The sequence below is a fragment of the Diorhabda sublineata genome, chromosome X (assembly GCF_026230105.1).
Source record: "Diorhabda sublineata isolate icDioSubl1.1 chromosome X, icDioSubl1.1, whole genome shotgun sequence".
In the NCBI taxonomy this organism is placed as follows: domain Eukaryota; kingdom Metazoa; phylum Arthropoda; class Insecta; order Coleoptera; family Chrysomelidae; genus Diorhabda; species Diorhabda sublineata.
Window position 1 is genome coordinate 4,894,612 of NC_079485.1, and position 22,365 is coordinate 4,916,976.

The window sequence follows — 22,365 nt, forward strand, 5'->3', positions numbered from 1 at the left end:
AGTTATCCTCTAACATGTTTATAAAATTAATTGCCGTATTTTCTATAGAACTTCGTAAAAAGAGGGCTTTCAAAAATCCAGCTCTGTTTAGCTAAGTCTATTTGTACATATTATTATTAACATTTTTCCGACATATTCACATCGGTTCAAAATTTAATTAGCAATAAAGGGATAATATTCAGTCAACTGAGAGCAGATGCTTAAATACACATGTAAAATATCTAGCGAAACTCTACATGATACTAATATTATAAGACAAATTAATCTTTTACACAAAAAGCGGAACGAAAATTATCTTGAAGCAGAATATTTCTCTTTGTCTGAATAAACTAATTAATATAAATTTGTAGAGAATTATACGTATAAGGAACTATAAACTAGGAGATTTTGAGATTACAAAAGTTGTTTTGTCAAAATAGAACTGAGTACTTAAAAGCATTAAACACAAAATGAAAACACCCTAACGAGTCTAATTACGAGGGGTGATTGTAATATTTACGAGCGATGAAAAACTATACTAAAATTTCATGACATTCTAGCTAGTGTTACGCAAGATTTTTCAGACGACCGAAAATTGATATTACTTCCATTAATTAGTTGAGAATTGTTTTTTCGAAATCTAAGAGATATGCATGCAGATATGCACACGGTTATTTAAATGAATTTTCTTATTGATACATTTATTTTTTTGTGCAATATATGTTGTTCCTAAAAATATAAGAATATAAGAATATGTTTTAAAATTTAAAATTAGTTTTTTTAATAATTTTTGAAAGAAATTTAACGTTTCGACTTTTCTTTAAGTCTTTATCAAAATATGATAAGGTGATTAATTAATTTTCGTTCATCAAAATAGTTGTGGTACTTTTTTTTTAAAAGGACATCTTCCATAATCGGTCGTTTTGATAAGAAATCTTGGTGTAAATTTTCAATTATAAAAAAATCGATGACGGACGATGATAATAGAAACTAAAAAGAACAGCCTAGCCATAGAATAGGAAGAAATTCGAAATTTCAGATATTGATCCATTGTCCACCAAATACAGAGGTTCACTCCAATGGGCAAGGTTCCAAAAGTTCTAAGATATTGACACTGACAATTTGCTTATTTATATTGATCTATAGATATAAGTATATATATATATATGATTGATAAAGAAAGGTCGAAACGTCAAAAGTTATCTTTCTTTTAAAAGCTATAAAAAAAACTATCAACTATTTTCAATACTGTTCCTCATCCTCTTATAAATTGTACTGGCATTGTACAGAAAACAGAAAGTGCATATACCGAAAGCATTCAACCAGTTAACAACGAGTAAGTATATTAAATAGAGCAATACCTTGCGAAATGGTGAATGTAGTATGCTAATTGCGGCCGGGCCCATTTACATAATGGACCATATTTAAACGTTAAACTACGACGCCGACGTACTAAAATTCTATTTATTCGTCGCTTGACTTAGTCTCCGCAATTCTGGGTCGCCCAGAAGATGAAGCCAAGTTCGAGGAGATTCCTAACCAAAAATATGTTCATCGAAAAACATTCAATCAATAATTATTATTTTTAAGAAAGTTTTATGACTTTAACATTAACTAACATCTTGGCATTCACTGACTTATGATGAGTTATTTGATATTTTTCAACATATTTCAAAAAGAAGAAGGCAAAAATACATATATGTCATCTGTCATTGCTCTTATATAGATAATTTAATGTTGTTTACTCATCAAATTTATGTGTAATTTGATTGCTTAGTTGTTTTTCTATGGGAACTTATAATAATCGTTCAGTATAAAAGTCAGTATTGATTTCAAGTTGTTAGGAATAAAGTTTACAACCACCTCTTCAGTTAATTAAAAGTTAATACTGAACACACTGTTTACACTACCACTACACCCGTTACCGTAAAGCGCACCAGACAGTATAATTTTGAGTGTTGGTGTCGTGGTAGCGCAAACAGTGTGTTCAGTATGAATGTCACCAACGCACACTAAAGCGAAACAACAAATTATTAGACATTGAAGTTTTATGGCCATACGATAAAAAGTTAAACGTAAGCCCCCATTATTTTTTAACGAGAAATCGATTTCTATATTTAAATTTAAATTTTGATGTTCAAGGTATAGGTACCATTCAATTTACAATAAATTTTTCGTACACACAGAACTCCTTACGAATATTTTCGAGTCTAAGATCGTGAATCCATTGTCCATATGCCCGTTAATAATATTTGAAACTCTGTTCGTTCTGAAAAAATTGGATTTTTGTTTATATTGCTATCAAAGCTATACTAATTTTTTTTATTTAGTTACTTTCTTGTTTTTAGAATTCATGATCAAAGACAATTATATGTTAATCAAGTATAAGCAAACATTTAAAACAAAAAAACTGAAATTCATAGGAACAAAATTTGCAAAAAAAGGAAGAGCTCAAGGAAAAAAAATTTTTCGTAAACCGTTACGAAACCGCAGGTACTTATTAGTGGAACTATACACATCCTAGTTAATTTCTGTGGAGATAGATTTCTAAGCGACTTTCCTTATAATTATTGTTTTAAATTTTTTTCATTAAAATAACATTAACGAGTCTATAAAAGTTCAAGCTGCATAAACTTAAATTATGATAATAAAATTGAATTCTCGTAAAAAATATGATTAATTATTTTTTGTTCATAAAAATAGTTAATTTTAAATTATTTCTTAAAAATTTATTTCACACAAAATTACAATTAATTTTGTATTATTGAATGATTGCAATTAATATCTTAAGCGAACTAACTATAATACATTGAATGAACTATATATTCAAGAGCGATACATATATTCATTGAAAAGTTGTTTACAAATGTTCGTATTTATAATAAAATAAATGCTGACAGGGTGTTTACGATATTTAATGGTATTACGTTTTATTAAAATAACCTTCTAGAATTTTCTCCATATAATTGTGGTACTTTTTTAAAAAAAGGACATTTTTCATGGACGGTCGTTTTAATAAGATATTTGTAAATTTTTAATTAAAAAAAACGATGACGGACAATGTTAATAGACACTAAAAAGAATAACCTAACCAAAGTTCGAAATTTCAGAATTTGATCCATTGTCCATCAAATGCATAGATTCGCTCAAATGCAAGAGCTCAAACATTTCAACTAAATTTACTGTTTAGACGGGACACGGATAAATGCTGGATATTTGGTTCATCACAAGTACCAATAGACAACGGCTTATAACAACTCATCAATGAATTGACTATGAATAGAATTATCTTTCTACAACTGAATCGTTTTAGTGAGGTATCTCAAATCATTACTTCGTCATAACAAATTATTTTTGCCAATTTACAATTTACCATTGTACGAAATCAGACACAACCATTAACCAATATTTCAAAGTATAATTATATTGAAAAACTATGAACAAATCAGATCCCTCCATAACTGGCGCTTGATTTCATATATTTGTGAATACTGATAATGAAACTGCCTAATTTCATTTTTAGTTTGTTAGACTAATTATTAAAATGACCTGACATAAAACTGAAGATGTTTTATGAAAAATGTATTATGGTTGATGAAATCTATCAAGTTATTAACAAATTATAACTTTCTGGCATTTAAAGTTATTAACAAATTATAACTTTCTGGCATTTAACCCAAGTATTGAATAATAAATTGGAAATTGTGTGAAGTTCTAGATGAAACGTGTAGTTTTATTAATATTCTAGAATAATTTAAATAAATTAATCTCGTTTGTAGATTATATACATGCTCCTGTAAAGGTTTTGCTAACGATTCACTGGGTTTTCACTGTTTATGAAAATAAAAAATATTACAAAACCAATAAACGTCACATGATAAATTTCAAGTACAAATCTCTGACTTGTTATATTTGTATACGTAGTAGATTTATTATTTTAAACAATTCTTTACATATGTACTTTTATATGAGAACACGAACTAAAAAAAGTAACACTTAAAGTGAATTTAGGTGAATTATTCGAATTTCTAAGCAATCATAACAAACACGTTGACAATATAATTGTTTGGCTTCGTTCCAACAAATCTACTTGATGGACACTTGACCATTAGATTTATGGGTCGTTCCGATTTATGTTTCCTATGCCATCGTTCAATGCTAATTGTGGTCATTTAGGAATTTATGTTCCGTTTCTACGATTTAATGGCAGCTCGCTAAATTGACGTCCACAAAAACTCACAGCGAGAAAAAAATAGTCGTATCGAATTAATGACAAACATGCGTGTTTTTTTGTTGTTTTTTGTGACGAATCATAGCGGTGTAACACAACGTTGGAATATATACCTTCTTGATATGATATGGATTATATACACTACTACACCAAAATAATACTGAAATTTAGTTTGAAGAGCCAGTAAATGTAATTGTATAGATAGGATCTACTTGCACGTTTGCACAAGTGTTTTTCAAACAAGATGTCAGTAGTTTTCCAATAGAATACAGTAAGTAGAAAAATTCGTACACTATAAAGTGTAAAAAAATTGATAGATCCTGGGTATCAGTCATTGTACCAGATATAAAAATATTTTTTTATTTCAGTTTAATTTGCCTTCACAGTTAGTGGGTTCTGAACCAAAAATTATATAGTACTGTAGTGAAGCTTCAAATCATATTCAAGGTGAACTGTTATTTCTGCAGTGTTGTTAGAGGTTTTTTGACATGGTTATCTGCAGTTTCTTTTCTAGTGATTCCAATGTCAGATAGAAGGAGATGAAGTATATCATGAATGTTTGGACTATTGTGCTGTCGGTGAATCATTAAATATGTCTATAGGAGAAGGAGAGAAATTTAAAAGCCTGAATTTTGCTGTATAGTTAGTATACCAGTGTTAAAATTAACGTCGAAGGTATACGAAAGGAACCTTTGAGTTAGTTATTTGAAGTATCTACGCAACTGAGATTTTGCAGAAATACTTTCACAAATGTACTGGGAAATTCGTATTTATTGTAAATAGTAATTGCGGTATCGATTATATATTTTTAATTTAAAAAGAAAAATGACGTAGAGAAAGCAGGGAGTATTTTAATGCAAAGGTGGGAGCAATGGAAAGATAGAATTTATATTTGTTCATAAGGTATTGTCGAAGCAGTGAGGCAACAGAATAAGAAAAATGAGAGGATTTTAAAACAGCATAGGAAAGAGAAGAACGTCTTAAGAGGAGAGGTGGCTTATTATCTGCAACATACTTCGTAGAAGGTATCAAGGCAAAGGAGAAGAGCGGATTGTGAACAAAGTTTGATATATAAATGCTATACTTGAGAGCAGACATGTAGATAAAGCAAACATAATCAAATTAAATACGGATTAGAGATCTGTAAACTCTCTGTCAATTCGGAGTTAAAGACTAGATGTTTTTCTAGAAACTTTTTGAATGTAGAAGGGAACGTTGATAAATATCATCTACTATTATATGACCCCCTACGATTAAAATACCGTTTAACTTGAAATAGTGTTCAACTTATTTTATTCACAATAAAATAATTTTAAAACTTACAATTAATTTTTTTTTTACTAATTTCATTTTTGGTAAGATGCCTAGAGTCCACTTCTGTGGTAAATATAGATTGTCTTAGCGCTATATTCTACTTGTAAAGTTCTTTTATTTGATACCCATCACCCATATCGAAAAATATAGTCCGCCTTTTATTTGAAGGCCATATTAGATTTCCTTTTTTTTTATAATAATGTACTTTATTTTACGAGTGAATTCCTTTCATTATTTGATACCTACATCGAGGAAGTTGTGAAAAATATGTAATCAGTCATTTTCTTGGCTACGATATTGTATTTATAATGTCAACTGAATACAATAAATTGTATTTTTATCAAAACCTAATAGGAAGGGGCAGTAAATTCCAACTACTAAAGTTTAACCCAAAAAAATAAACAGAAAGAATAGGGCAAATTAAACAAAACTGTTCAAAAACAACGTGTTTTTGTTTTAATGTGGTTAAAGGGTAAAAGCATGTATCCTGTACTGAGGAGATCAAAGGATATTGAAACCGAAATTTATTGCTCTTTTGTTTGTGAGCATACAGTGTGGTTCGTCAGATGTCAACCTTTGTTACGTTCTTGTCTTATCATATTTTTTTTATTATTATATTATTTTATTATAAACTAGAGATATTTCTCTGATTACTATTTTTTTGTTAAAACCACATATTAGGTATATCATCCAACCCAATTATATCTTGTTTTTGTAAATTGTACAATTTTTGAAGAGAAAAAATAATTCAGAAATAAGCACTAAACTAAATACAGGCAGTAATCTAGAAGCCAATGATACTAAAATATTTGAAATAACAGAACACGAAAATTAAGTGGTTATGAGGAAGTGCTAACAGTAAGAGATTAGATTTGAAAAGAAACTTGAAGTTTTAAAAGGCAGTAATTGAGGAAGTTTTTTAGTATTGTTTAAAATAAATTATTTGACATTAAAAAATGATCCTGACTCATGAAACGTTGAAATAATATAAAATCGCATTCAGTACCGCAACGTCAAAAATACAAGTATAAACAAGTTTTGATTGGATGATGAATGACTGAAAAACAAAAATAGTTTGTAAAACTTTTCCAGCGACGTGAGAGAAATTTCCATTCCAGGTAAATATTTTATGCATTTCTACATTTGACAAACAAAATCCTAAGTGAGTTAGATGCTTAAAATTGCATTAATCTCGAAAGTTGTCGAGTTCTTTTCTTTGAAATACTCATCCTCGGGGAATTTCTGAACATACTTACTGTTTACAATTCTAGAAACTTGAAGGCATTACTTATCTAGTTAACATATTAACTAGTGTTCTACATTTCAGATATAAATATTTGAAATATGAGAATATTTTCCAAACTTATTTGTCGTTGTTGAGTGTTGACACAACCGCAGTCACTTTATATGAAAAATGTAGTTTTGATTTTCCATATCCGTAACATAGAACAGAAAAAAAATTGCCTTTAAGCTTAACATATTCGTATTTAACCTAAATCATTTGGATAAAATGTGACTCCTCACTAAGTTACAAGGTGATTATCGAAAAAAATAGATTATAACAGTCAATACTAACTATTTAACGTATTATAGATGGTCGGGTGCGTAACGATAATAAGTTAGTACAAAATGTAAACAAACAACACAGCAGTTTTGTAAAGGACAGATCCTATAAATCAGAGCTAAAATACTTATATCAGTTCATATTGTCACTTGTGTCCCAATAAGCAATTCAAGGACTCTTATTAAAGTAATTCATTTACTTAGGATATGTATTCTCCTTGATTTCAAACTGCGAAACAATGTTGCCTCTTGTGAAGTACGAACAGGTAGAAAGTGTAAAAACTTCAATAAAGTTTTAATTAAACTATTTACGTGTATAATGGTAGGTACCACCCTTGAGTATGAATATACGAACCAGAATCCATACTTCATTTCTTTTTTCTACAAGTTTTTTCTTCTGGTAATAAACCTTATAACAATAATCATTTTTAGGAAAATGTAGTGAATAAAATTGAACGTAAAAAAAGCCGTGAGCAGCAGAGCTCCATCACGAAAGTCGAATTTTTCGTCGAATGAAGAATTTAACTACACAAACAAATCTTTCCATAAAATGAATTTCTTGGAAATGATATCAATTTTCTCTCTCTCGAATGAAAATTTATAATTTCAATAGACCCGGTAGTCTCGAACCCTCTTGTTCAATTCCAATTGACAACAAAGAAAAAATTGTCATAATGACAAGAAATTTCGAAAATGGGAAGTAAAAAAAATCACCCTAGCAACGATCATACTTATATTATTCATTAAATAGGAGGCGGTCCAGTTAAACAATTACAACGATCAAAATGATTTCGGGCGTTTTGTGCTAGAAGAACTCAAGAAGAAAAGTTTGAACTTGAGAAAGACAATTCTTCAACATCACCCCTACTTGCATGCGAAGTTCGAACCCTCTAGTTAAACTTTTTCTGGCCAAAAAATAAGAAAATATAACAAAAATGACCATAAAATGGAGAGGGGTGGAGATGGAAAGTTTCGACCTTAGACAGGAAATCATCTCACAACTAATTGAACCTACATGTGAAATTTCATTTTCAGTCGCTTTTCGTTTGACCTGCAGAGGTGAGCAAAGGACAAAAACCACTTTTTTTGCACTGCGACCCCTCGAAATATTCATTTGTTTTCAACCAAACTCTAATAACATCAATCCACCACCAAAAAAGCCATGTATGCTAATTTTGAACCAAATCGGACCCATAGCAATTGCTCGAGAGACGAAAATAAGAATTGTAGTTTAAACAGATATATATATATATATATATATATATATATATATATATATATATATATAAACTACAATATTGGAAAAACGCATCATAATCGTGTTCAGGAGGTCTCAAAACATGGGAAAAATGATGTGCCCCCCATTTTTCTTCTAGTCATGCCTACCGTAATAGTCTAATTTTTCCTTTCGACTAAAAATGTACTAACGCCGTACAACTAGTAGCCTCAAATTCAATTTTTCGTCACCCAAAGTTTTCCACATCTGCCTAAAGCACCAGATGGCACTGCCCTTCCCAAAAATAAAAACATGGGTTATAATGACAACATTTGTTATCATATCCTGATATGGATTTTTTAATAAGTACTTCCAGTCATAGATTCAACGTTAGAAAAAGAACATTGCTAACCAAGTGCAGTACTTTCTTCACTCATGATGACATAGTGGCAAAGAACTCTTTGCAATAATTTTGCTCACTTAGTAAGTTCCCAAAATTTGGAAAGTTCGGTTCCACATGAATTAATAATTAACAGTAATAAAAAAGTCATAATTACAATTCACTCTTTTCCCTTCAAAATCAATGAAACAAATTATTACAGTCGACAAAAAATAGATTCTTTGTGTTAATATGAAAGGACGGTCATAATGGTTTGGCCAAAGCGTTTTCCTCTTGGGAAACATTGAAATAATGAAGAATGGCTAAAAAGGGCTGAACCGATTTTTTAAAATCACAAAAATATCACATACATATAAAGAGATTAATATGCCAGCTTAGCTTTAGGCGCAAATAGTTGAAAACAACGACGAATGTCGTTTATTGAATTTTGTTTTATTTGAAGGAATTATTTTGAAAATATATTGGAAAACGATTGTTACTAGATCCGATATTTTAGTTTTTAGTTTTAGTACTAAAAAGACTCCAATAGAAACGAGAAGTGTGTGCAACAAATATTTTTATTTATACATTCATTCATCTCATGTTAATGTTCTCTTCATCTTAGTTTACTTTTACTGAAGTTAATTTTCCAATAACTGCTTCTCTCCCTTATTCTTACAATTTCAAATTCTAGATTAATATTTCCTAACTGCTCTAATTTACCATGTCTATAAATTATTGGAGCTCATTTAGTAAAGACAGAGATGACCCATTATCAGTTTTTATTATAACTATTACCCACAAGTAAATCATCATCAAGTTTATTTTGTCTGCTTATTATGATACAAACGTTGTTTGCTTCATAGATGGCGGTTTTTATAGAGAAAAAGGTGTCGAACTTGTGTAATAATGTATTAGCTGATTAATAGTTGCAGTATCATTTGACCTAAACCCTCTGTTTCCTGAATGTCGTCTTTAACAGTTATCTTTCTCTAGCTTCACCAAATAATTAATTAATGTAACCTTATTGATGTCTCGGATTCCTTTGAGCCTACTATTAACTGTCATCATCAATATCAGACAAGGAATGTATTAGGTTTAATATAATTTAATCAGTTGGTGAAGTAAATTAAATGGGTTTAATATCTCCGTTATGAGCCTACATCTAAAACTCAGATCGGTCTTTTGTTGTTTGTTTATTGTTTTTTTACCAATTAGAAGCAATAGTTATGAGAATGTGAATAATCCAGAATATTTCAATCTTGTCAAATTAACCAAAATAAAAAGTTGTGTGAAATCAACATCTCTACTGTAACAGACAGTTTTATAATCCCATCCTAACTGGTACTTTAACTAAAGGTTTCTTTAGATTAAAGGGCCCTTTAACTGAGTTGTTAAAGTGGAGTGGTCTGATAATCGATTTGTAACGGTCTCTCAAGTAAAGGCTCCTTTAAGACGTTAAAAGGAGGATGAAAATACTCTGTCTTTTTCCAATATGTGTCGTTAAAAACGAAGCAAATTGAAACGTAGAAGTGTTGTTTTGTCGCTAACAACATTTCTTTTGGCTTGATCTTTGGTGGCTTGCTGTTGTGGTTTGTATTTACCAATTCAATTTCAAGTAAGTTTCTTGTTCTTATAATAAATTCATTATACACATTTTCAGCGTTTGTATTAACGATTTCCAATGTTGTCATGAGGTATCTCTAAATGCTCTATCCGCTGTCATCCACTAAAAGATGTCTTCCAAAGTACCCTTCCTCAAATTGTCTTCTCAAAGCACTGTTAGTGAATATTTTCTGGTCATGAACGGAACCTTGCCAATGAACTACAATGTTGAGAATCGGAGCATCTGACACAGTTTGTACCTATTCTTAACGGCAAATTGGCTATTCGATTAATCCCGAATTTGATTCAATAATGTGGGCTTAGTAATTCAATATCATTCCAAAAATAAAAATGGTTGTTATATATTTCCAAATAGTTTTTTTATGTCGATATATTTTTCTTCTTTCCTCTTCGGATGAGCTTGAGCTCGAACTTAATGTAGCACAATTTCTTGCCATTGTGGCATAAACCTTTTATTTTTTAAACTTAGTAAAAAGACCCTTGGGTCAGCTTAGAATACACACATATCTAAAGGAGACTTTAATGTGTTAAAGTTATTCATTTCTGACTCTACTTTAAAGTTCAAATTAAAAGATTTTTTGGCCAAATGGCAATTATATAACGCGCGACTTAATTAAATCGGAACTTTAAATTTAAAGCTTTCTCTAAATTTATCATGAAACCGGTCGTAATATTATCAAAACTAATTTATAATAATCAATCACTCAATAAATATAAGATGTGCACCTCAACAGACACCATTTTCCCGCACGGCATAGCATCTATAAATCCCTCAAGGTTACTAAATGGGAACGACGTTGTTAGGTCAAATAATGTAACAACTATTAATCAACAAGAACAATTATGTCTAGTTATCGCGATATTCAGTGAATTGTAATGGTTTCTCCAATAAACATTATGCCGTCGTTCGCACAGTGAGACGTCGACGGCGTCGTCTTCACGCCAAAAGGTGATAGTTAGACAGGAAAATAATTAAACGTACTTATCATTAGTGGAACAATTGACGCTGTCAGTCTGTTTTTTCTTTCTATTAACAATATTTCATTGATTGGTAATACAACAACTTGTAGATTGTGGTGTAAATGAGTTTAGGAGAAAATTTTTAAAACATCTTTGAAGGATTATAGAAAAATAATGACAGCATATTATGATGCAACATCAAATTATATTTTTGATAAAAATGTATTTAGATTATGATCCATTCGTCTACCAAGCCAAACTAATTATCTGACTGAAAATAATAATGTTACAGGATAGCTCTTTCTAAAATAAATGTATACTCGTATATTAGATTAGATGAAGTAGGGCGAAAAGACCGCGAATAACCTCAATAACATTTTAATCAATTGGTATATCCAAAGTACCTCTTCTGGTTTTAAGAACTGTGAATGTAAATATCCTAGCCTTTTTCGATAGACATCCTCGCACGCATAGAGGTTTTGACTGTTTCCTCTGATTCCTTGCAGAAACGACAAGAGCTATTAGGGATTTCTTCGATGTCCTCCAGGTGGTAATTTATCGAACAGTATATAGAGAGCATAAACCAATATATCTACCCTCAGATCGTTTAGCTTAATAAAAGGAACTTTCAACACAGGTGGTAGAATAAGATAGAAACCTCTCAGATTATTTATTATATTTGTATTTCAGTCCACTCCAGTGTAGGAATTCGAAGACTGCGTGTATTTCTATACTAGCTTTGACTTAACTACATGAGAATGCTTGGAGGGCTGCGATGTGCACATTGGGCTGCGCATGAACTAATGGCGTATGTTTCCGCCTGGAAAATAGAAGGTTTTGATCGCCTTACGGTATCAAGCTTAACACTCAGACCATATATATTTGCTCTAGCTTGTTTTTTTTTTCAGTTTCGAACTATGAATGTAGAATACAAATGAAATTGTATACTATTAGCGAATCAATGAATGAATACACGCAGTAGTGTACTTGACGTTGTAATTCTCAAATATCCAGGTTTCATACGAAATAAACTTATGGTCATAAATTCATGTAAAATAACTGGTAAGAATCAAATTATTTTTCAAAGTAGACACTATGGAAATCTCAGATTATGTTCTTTTATTTTTATCCATGTCCAATCTTCACCGCGTATACTTAACGAACTTTATGATGCCCTTATGACGTTACTGTTAGGAGGTTTGTAACTCCATATTTCGGTTTTTCCGCTCCAGAATTTAATTAACACTCCGTTTTGGAATTTTTGGAATTTCTGGAATATCAGCCGTCATATGACTACACCTCGATTATACTCTTTGTCCCAATATCTTTTTGGTATCGAACCGCTCGAAGTAGCTTTTTTAGAAAATATTTATTATATCAATTATTAAAATTTCGAAACAATAACAATAATAACTGTTTTGCTGGTACAAGTATGAGTTTAAAACTGAATTTAGCTCAACTTCTCTTAGGAATATGGGTAATTTTGCTGATTTTCTAGAATAGTGATTCAGGTAAATCAACCGTGGTATATATGCCATCAGAATATTTTCTAGATGACGATTCTTGTAATTCTTATCTTCATGAGTATACCCCGTACATGATAAAGTGTTAATATCAACCTTCACAATCAAAATACCTTTTCTAATATTTCCGTTATAAGTAAAGAACGTCGACACCCTGTATAGAATAAAATTCCTATATCCCTTTCGTTCACTTACGTCACACCGACATATGCCACTTAATGACATTCACTTCCGTCCCAGAACATACTTTGTTTATCTATTTAGTCTGTGATCATTTGTGAGATTTTTTAGATCTAATTAAAAATAAATTATAGTTCAAACAAACTGAAAAACAGGCTTTTAGCCATAATCAATTTAAAAATTAAGCACTAATTCTTGGCATAAGATTAAAATAACGATGAGAAAATTTATGTCACAATTATAAAAGCGTGGATTGGTTTCAAAACTTACTTTGTATTTTGTAATAAACAGATGTGAGTCTGATTCCCAGTCTGGGGACTGTCCAAATGATTTTTTCGATTACTGAAATTATTCACTGAGTAAGACTTCTCTTTTCATTATTCTTTCCTCTCCCAAATTTTTTAATAAGCTCGAAATGGCTCTCTACGGTAAGATGGTATTCAGTAGATCAAGGTTCCACTCCCATTCTGGGTTGTATTACCTAACTCGCTTAAAACGGTGATATCGAAATTTAGGACTCCATAACTCTCAATATGTGTTCATTCCGAAACACTGAGTTACTTTAAAAATGTCATAGAAAGCTTTTATAATAGTGATTATGAGTAAAAGCGTGGTTTTTTATATATAACTTATTTTTTTCTTTTTAGCATAACTAACTCGAAAAGTACGTTTTTCAGTGTTTTTAAACTGTATTTTATTTCCTACTTTTCAGTTCAATCTGATATTTTAAACCCTTCTTTAATATGTACAGATGTGTTGATGGTTGTATCTCGATTTTGTAAATCTGGTACTGCGCGCTTCTTCTCCCACTAGCTCTATCTTTTTTACTCTCATGAGAAGAATACAAGATAAAATGTATTAATCCGACGACTTAATCAGGATAATATGTCAAGATATTTTGATCTAATTAGAAATCACATTTGATTAATATGAATCACAACTGAACAATAAATATTGCTCGTTTATTGAAAAAATTCAATTTCTATTGCAAATACGTCAAACGTGATCGCATTTTAAAGAAAATTTTAACTTCAGCATTATTTCTTTTACATTATTCCACATCACATTAATTACCTTAGCATCAATTTACACAGCAGAACAAATTTGTTAGTTTCACTTACAGCTGAATTGCAATAATAAAAATTGACAACAACACTACTAACGCAAATTCACACATATTGTTACAAATATCTGTAAACTTCGATATCTAAATAAAGAGGTGAAGATGGTATAGACCAGAGTCAAGGAGACAACAGCATACAGCCTTATCCATAATTCAAATACAAGAAATTTATATTAGGAAGACTCATAAGTTATTCACTACACTATACTACACTACACTAACTAGTGCCATAAAATTACACATACACACACACACACACACACACACACCTCGACTAAGAGTAGATAGACCACCGACTGCTTCCGAGACTGGACACAGCCTGACCGAAATGCTCTCTATACAGGAAAAAACGGAGCACCTGGGAAGCTGAAATAGGGGTAGTAGTGACGCCTGAAAATATGTGAAAAGCTATGATATCAACTGAAATTGTCTGAACAACAACGAGCACGTTCGTCTTTGAGATGTTGAGATAACTTAGTTCTGAAGAAACAATAAGGGGCAAAATCGAGTCAGAAGAAGCAGCTGATGGAAGGACTATATTGGTAGATACTCGGTACGGGAAATGTCCCGGGTTCAACATAACAAAACACCAAGCATTGAATATACGTAACTTTTTTACCAAACCATTATAAAACAAGCACACACACGCGTTCTGAGTGGGATATTATAGTTTTTATATATTATAATAATAATATATAAACAAGATTCCAGATAATATAATCTTAAGAAACAGAGTAATGTATGATAATACCTCAAATTTGGTAATATAGGATGAAAGAGCAAATAACTGTCTTCCTTTTTGTTTATGGTAGTCAAAGATTATCATTTTAACGAAAAATATCTGACAATCAAATATACACAATTCAGTAGATGTTCTATTTTTCAAAAGCCAATCAAGCATCAGAATTACTTTTTTGGTCGAATAGTTCTGATATTCAACTGCGAAAAGAGAAATATAAATAACATCAAGACGGATATTGGAAGGCGGACTTCATGTCAGAGTAATGTTCTTAAAAAAATGATAAAAAATAAACGAAAAGCAAAATAAATTACAATTCCGCTTTCAGTTATGCAATAAATTGCAAAAATTAATCAAGTGGAGGAACGGGTCCTCGACAGGAATTAAAGGAAAAGAAACAAAAGTACGTTTTGTTGTACCATTGCCAGGATGTGTAAGCCAGTCAGCCATCCAGCTTGAACACATTAGCGCGTTCTCTCTAGAAACTTTATAATATTTCATGTATTTTTAAAATTTCATGTTAAATTCTAGTAAAGATTTATCGCAGTTTTGCCGGCCGGATTACGAGGAATAATCGCTGTACTTGTTAGAACTCTATAAGGGAATCTGTCTAAATATAAATTATAAATGCGAGAAGAACGTGTTCTTTCAGAATACGATTTGAAAAGGAAAAAAATCAGGAAATAACTCACTCTTTATCTAGTTTTCTATTCTTTTATAAAAGCATTGTACTGTGTTGCAAATTATACAACGTAGAATCAAAACTTCATATACTTTTTTCGTTTGGGAAAAATTCAAGTTGAAACTAGCGTATTAAGTCATTAATTGTATATCTGTCTTCATCATATCTCCGATTATATTGCCTAGCAATATTTTGTCCGAAAAGTATGCTCACTATGCTCTCTAATTTTTCAAAATAATTGAACACGATAAGTTAATAAAATTATTCTTATAGTAATCTAGATGCCTATCGTAACAATCAACTATTGTAGTTTAAATACGAAATACGATACTGACTAGTATTTAAAACGCGGTCAGAAACGTCATTTCCATAGAAGATCCGAAATGCCCCTACTGCATGGAGGTTGAAAAAACTACACAACAAGTCATCGTTGAGTGTCTGATACTTAAACGTGCAATTTAAAAAATATTTTTGAGCGGTACTCAATTAACGACAGTATATACTTGGTGAAAAGTAAGGCCGTCAACAAAGTAGGTTTAAGCCCATGACATTATCGAAATAAAAAACAATCTTTAAAAAATCAAAATATGGTATTCCAATTCAGAAAATAATATAAATTTTATCGTAGTATTTTGGAAGTCGATCAACTTGAAAAATAGTGACTGTATTCATTGTTGCTTTTGAAAGTAGGCCATTGCTACAAATGCAATTAACCTTAATTTGAGAAATTGTCTATACTGAAGAAGTACCTGAACAGTTCGGCGTTCTTAAAAACTAATGAACTTCCAGGAAGGAATGATGTGAAAAATTTTTTTTGAATCACGTTTTTTCTTCACAGAAAGCACAATACATTTGACATTAAGTCTTGGTCTCGTACAAAATATCCACAAATACTTAATTGGTAGACAGAAATTTCAGGTGATCATAACAGTTCACATCTAGTTAACTCCCAGAATACCCGATTTGGTCCCCGAATGATTGATTTTCAAGGTTTTTGATTCTGTAATTTACCGTTATAATTTTGATGTGGTTTAAAATTCTGTAGAATTGAAAACGACAATTGTACAAAACTGTGCAAATTCACTTGAAGATACAAGGTTCTGTTATTTGACAGATTGTTTGACTTAACAAGAGGGACCTTGTTAGGGGGTTTTTATTATTATTGCATTATCATAAGCTGCTTTTGGAAACTTATTTATAATTTTTGTTTATTCAATGAATCTTGATTTGGTTTATTTACGAATTTATTTTTACTTTGGAAGCCGTTGTGTCTAAAAAAATTAAGATACTGTATCTAATATTTATAGGTATCTTATTCGTTCGATGTTTTTCCTTACACTGTATATCATTGTCCACCAAAGGCTCTGATCGTTTAAATAAACAAGAAATCAAGTAGTGTTGTTCTAAACTGTATTTCTTCTGTTAAGAACAAATAAATGCCGGCCCTGACAGGTAATGTTTAGGGTGAGAATAATACAACATCGTAGACTCATTAAAAAAGAAAAGTAATTAAAAGTTATATACAAGAATGTTATTCTTATCGATTCTTGAACATTTCAGGGAATCCAGAACTAAAAATGAAAAGAGAGAAGTTATTAAATTAAATATACAACCGTCCGTACTGTGATGAATACAAATTTGGAGAAAGAGAAATTTAACTTTCATTTTATATTCATAGAGAATTCTAAGCATTAGCTTGGCTTTTCCGAATATGAAGGAGATGCTGAATGAAATTCGGCAGCAATACACTAATAAAATATCATTATTGTCCATAATGGTTCTGATACGAATAGCTTTGATGTAGATAGAAGAGACGGAAACATTCAATTCGCAAATAAAAAAAATTGTTTCCATATAGCTACAATATATCCAATAATAATAATTTGAGTATCAAATTAATTGCAGCACCAAACAATATGCGGTTTGCGAGAAATTATGCTGAAAAGATGGCTAGAATAAAATAGTGTTTTTAGAGAGTGAAATAACAAATTACCGCTGAAGAAAGAAAATCGCCGTGCGACGCAGATCCTATGAAGATATTCTTGGATTAGAGCTACCCGATGACCGATGACCAACTGTTGATGTTAATCACCAATTTAATGCAGCGCATAGTTATGGATAGAGACTACGCAGAAATAGATCCACCGTAAAATAATAGCCAGGGTGCAACGTAGAGTCCGCATACTAATAGATCTGTTAGCACTATAACGCTGAAGAATATTCAAGAGAAACGTAACGCTGAGATGATCGGTGAAATTATGGACAAAGTCAAAATCAAGAACGAAGAGAGAGTTGTGTCCATGGACCAGTGGCAGCAGAGGTATGGAATGAATTTGGAATTCTCACACTAAGCATAAGTTTTCATCCTCAATATAGTCGAGAGTCACTTTAACAAGTTCGTTTCGACAACCACCAGACACACCGAAATTGATAGTATTCATTTTCAATAGATAATACTCATGAAGCGCTTCATTTAAGAATTCATTTGTCTTTGATATCGATATTTATGTTGTCGTTGTTAACAACGCGTAAATAGACAAGTGTATGTGGCTTCTTTAACTTTGTTTTTTCTGACAATTATGCTAGCAAGATATTTACAGAAAGCGTCGTCACAGTTTTTACATTTCGCAAAAGTTTTAATTAGGCTACATTGTCGCTGGAGGTAGATGCGTGCCTGAGATATCAGAAGTAACATTTTCTTTTGAAATTCACCTCTCAATTTGATAGAGTATATAGTATATATTGTATTACCTGGTAACTTGACGTTTATTGTTTTTCGTTTTTATGGGTAATCCCACAAAATTTGCGAAATAAGCGAGCGAAAAATATTCCATATTAGCTGTAATAATCTTCCGCATTTGTCGAATTCACAAATTCATTTATATGTAGTATGTCATTTTGTGAGCGACTGTAGAAAAAAAATTTCTCTACTATTGGAGATATAATGATTTTTGTTACGTTGATAATAATAATGAATTTAGAATGAAACAATTTTGATTTTGAAAATAATATTCAGTAACGTAGATACTCGAACACCCAGTAAAGCTGATGTAGCAGACTGAAGAGTCGAAACGGGTCTAAACTTGCCACTACTTGTCTCAATATATGACTAGTCTATATGAGGTACTAGTTAAAATAGATGGAGAAGTAATTACTGCTGTAAAAATTTATTCATCCTTTATTTGATTATAACTAGCATATGATATGAACAGATGTTATATTATATTAAAATTAGATATTTTTAACATTTGAAAATTGAATTCATATTCCGAGCTATTGTGAGTTTTTAATGAACTATATAGTGAAAAACCCTCACAAATCACTCTACAAAAAAAAAAACAATAATGTTAATGAGATTATAACACTTTACTTGATACTCCCATTTCATTAATTTAATCAAGTCTGGCTCATATTTCACAGCGTTTGTCATTTGCACCGACTGAATAAAAAAAGGTATTTCAGCGCATATTTATTTCAAATTCCCAAAGTTTAAACTACTTGGCATTAAATTAAACGGTGATAATAAATTAGGAAAGTATTCTGCTCTTAATATGGCTTACACGAAACGCAAAATCCGACATTATAAGTTTACCGCAGCCAGTAATCGAGGAATTTTTTTAACTTTGCGGTTTATGTGCCCATAAGTCCTGCCGTAAAATTTTTGTGGGTTCCCTCGACAAACGAATGTAAGCCGAGTCAAACTTTAAAACTGGAATCATATAAACAATTGAGTATGATACTGTTTCAAATATAAATAACAGTTTTTGATACAATAGATGGTGAAAAGTTCAACAAAGTAGGTTCAAGCTCATGACAATTTCGAAATAAAAATAATCCTTAGAAAATCAAAAATAATTCATTCGAAAAATAATACAAATTTTATCGTGGTATTTTGGATGTCGATAAACTTGGAAAATAGTATTCGTTGTTGCTTTTGAAAGCAAACCATGGTCTTCACAGTCAACAAAAATTCTAAAATCTCGCAATTGTGGTTAACAAAATTGCTACAAATGCAATCATCTTAAAGAACCACGAGAGCAAATAGAGAAATTGTGTCTACAGTGGTTGACAATAATGAACCATGTTCAAGCAGGACAGTTACTGAAGAAGTACTAAACATAGATCTATCCGGTGTTTAAAAAGAAATAGGTAGGGACAATAAGGTTCAAACTACCCAATAATTATTTTCCGACGATAATAAACTAAACGAATGAATTCCAGGAAAAAATGATGTGAAAACAAAATTTGGTTCAAAATTTTTGAAATAACTTGTTATTTACCAATAAACCCACGTTTTTTCTTTTCTTACAAACAGCATCATGCATCTGCCATTAAGTCTTAATCTTAAAATATTCAAAAAACTCAATTAGTGAACAAAAATTTTATGTGATCATATAAAAAATTGATGCTGTTTCAAGCATTGAATAACAGTTTTTCATACAATGCTTCTGAAATATCTGTGTGCTAAACAGCTCCCAACTAGTTTACTTCAAAAAATAATGCTACAGAGAATAGAAAAATTACGTTTTAGGATAATGTAATCTAATTTGAACCCTCAACAAGCACCGTATTTTCTCCTAATGATCTAATCACAACGGAAAACTTGAGTAAAAGCTAAATAAATCATATTATGTACGTCTTTCTAAAGACGTATATAATATGAAATTGTCTCTAAATCATTGTTCAAAAATTTGTTACAGTCTTCGTGACTTGAATAAGTGGTTATCAATGAATTGAATAGAATTCTACTCAGATTATTTGAGATTTTATTTTGATAGTGTCTTGTACACTAGCAATAAAATTGAATCAACCAGAATAATTCATATAAATTCCACCAACAAATGAATAAGCAATCTGCCACTCACAAAAAATTTACTAGGTACATCAAAAACATTTTAACAGACGTCTTCGAAATCGTCAAAAAGCGTCAGTCTACGATATGATTATAATTAATTTCCTAGCATGTGTGTTTTGTTAGAAAATGAAACGTAGTAAAAAATGTTATCTGAGTTTTAAGCGGAATTAAAGAGATAATTTATGGAAAAAGGAAAAAATTAGGAAAAGTAAGCTCGTGGATTATGTACCACGATAATGAACCATATTACATGATTATCATTGTAAATAGTTGTGCGCCACAAAAGTTAATGTAGTTATTATATTCCAAGATTATAATTTTTGGTCACGAATGATATCGCTGGATATTCATTCTTTTAGGTAAGTCCATTTGCGGAATATTTTTACTGCAAAAACAGCAATTTGAATTATTGTACTATTTTACAGAGTTGGTCTCATAAGTAATGTCGGTTTTCATTTGTGGAAATCAGTACACCTCGATTTAAACAAATCGTTTATTTCTTTTAATCATTCTCCCTTTGATTATTGACGACATAGTAGAATATTATAATTAAAAGTATGGATATCGTTTACCTGCGTGGGATATGGAGGTTACAAGAGAAGCAGTAAAAACTAACCTAGTACCAGCACTTGCCTATTATCGGACTCCCTTGAACCTTTTAAAGATACCATGCATCGTCATGGAAATTAATTAGGTAACATCTATTAAAGCTGTCGAATAGTCCCACACGAATCAACCGAAACGTCGAATAGAGGTGTGTAAATCGTTCCTTGCCTTGCCGAAAGATGATCGTTTTATTAGACGCATTATTACTCGCAATGAAAATTAGATTGATCGAAACAACCCATACATGGTAAATCAATGATTGAACAAAGAATAATTACCAGAACTCGTCGCAAAGAGAGGTTATTTTGAGCGGAAAGTCTTGTGTGTCTGGTGGAATTATGAAGGTTTAGTGTAGTTATTTATATCCATGTCAAAAATTTGAAACCAAAGGAACTGTTGAAAATTTGAGGCGACAATGTTTGTGTCTAAGTCTAAGTGCAAATAATAGTTTTGCCAATGTTTCAAAGACCTTGCTGAACATTGGGTTGAGACTATAGAATACGAAGGACTATACTTCAAATATTAGGCTTTCTTTTTGTATAATTATTCAATAAGTGAACATTAGAAACCGACATTCGAAGTATGAACGTTCATTTTGAGTATGTTTCTTTATAAAATCAATTAGATAGACTTTGTAAAAGTTCTTAAAGTGTTAATGGACATGGCTGAGAAAATTTAGTGCTATTTGCAGCTGATCTTTAAGCATACTTGATAGAATTCGAGTCTTTAACTAATCTTGTATGGTGCGATCGAGTGAGTATTACCATCAAAAAATAGGAGAGTAAGTTTAATTAGCAGCATAAAACAAATTTATGTTAATCGTTTGTTGTATGCAAGTTAGCGGAGTCATGTTTCCAGTACTAACAATTGTGTACATTCATTAAACAAACAGTAACTATACCACCTTTGAACGGAATGAGCACGAAACACGCAGTGACTTATCGAAGTTGTTACCGACGAAAATATAAACAAAGTGCACAGACTCTAAAGCGCGAAAAGACGCAAGAGGAAAGGTTATGGCATCAATTTTTTGGGATGTGCATGAACAGCAAATATTACATAGCGACATTGAAGCGTTTAAAGGATGAAATCACAAAAAAAAAGGCCGCACTTAAAAAAGAAAGTGCAGTTTTATCAAGACAATGTACCATGTGACAAATCACTTAAAACGAAGGCAAAATTTCTTCTGTAATCAGATTTTTTCCTTCTGTTTTCAGACCCCAATGGTATGCTCGTTGGTCAGAAATTTTGCTCAGATGAAAGGGTTATTGTCGAAACTGGAGCCTATTTTGGAACTGATTACAAATCGTCCTATGAAAATGGTATCAAAAAAATGACCGTTATGATTGTAGTATCGCCTCCGAAGGCAACTATATCGAAAAATGAAAT

At 31.2% G+C, this 22,365-nt stretch overlaps 1 protein-coding gene and 1 long non-coding RNA gene across 3 annotated transcripts in view; one reads left to right on the forward strand and one right to left on the reverse strand.

Moving 5' to 3' along the window:
* Positions 1-22,365, reverse strand: part of LOC130451019 (calmodulin-binding transcription activator 2) — a 525,122-nt gene that overhangs the window by 430,112 nt on the left and 72,645 nt on the right. The gene's annotated exons all lie outside the window — the stretch shown is intronic.
* Positions 4,232-5,530, forward strand: LOC130451020 (uncharacterized). The gene is made up of 2 exons (XR_008910665.1): positions 4,232-4,481; positions 4,579-5,530. It is a non-coding gene; the product is annotated as an uncharacterized LOC130451020 (long non-coding RNA).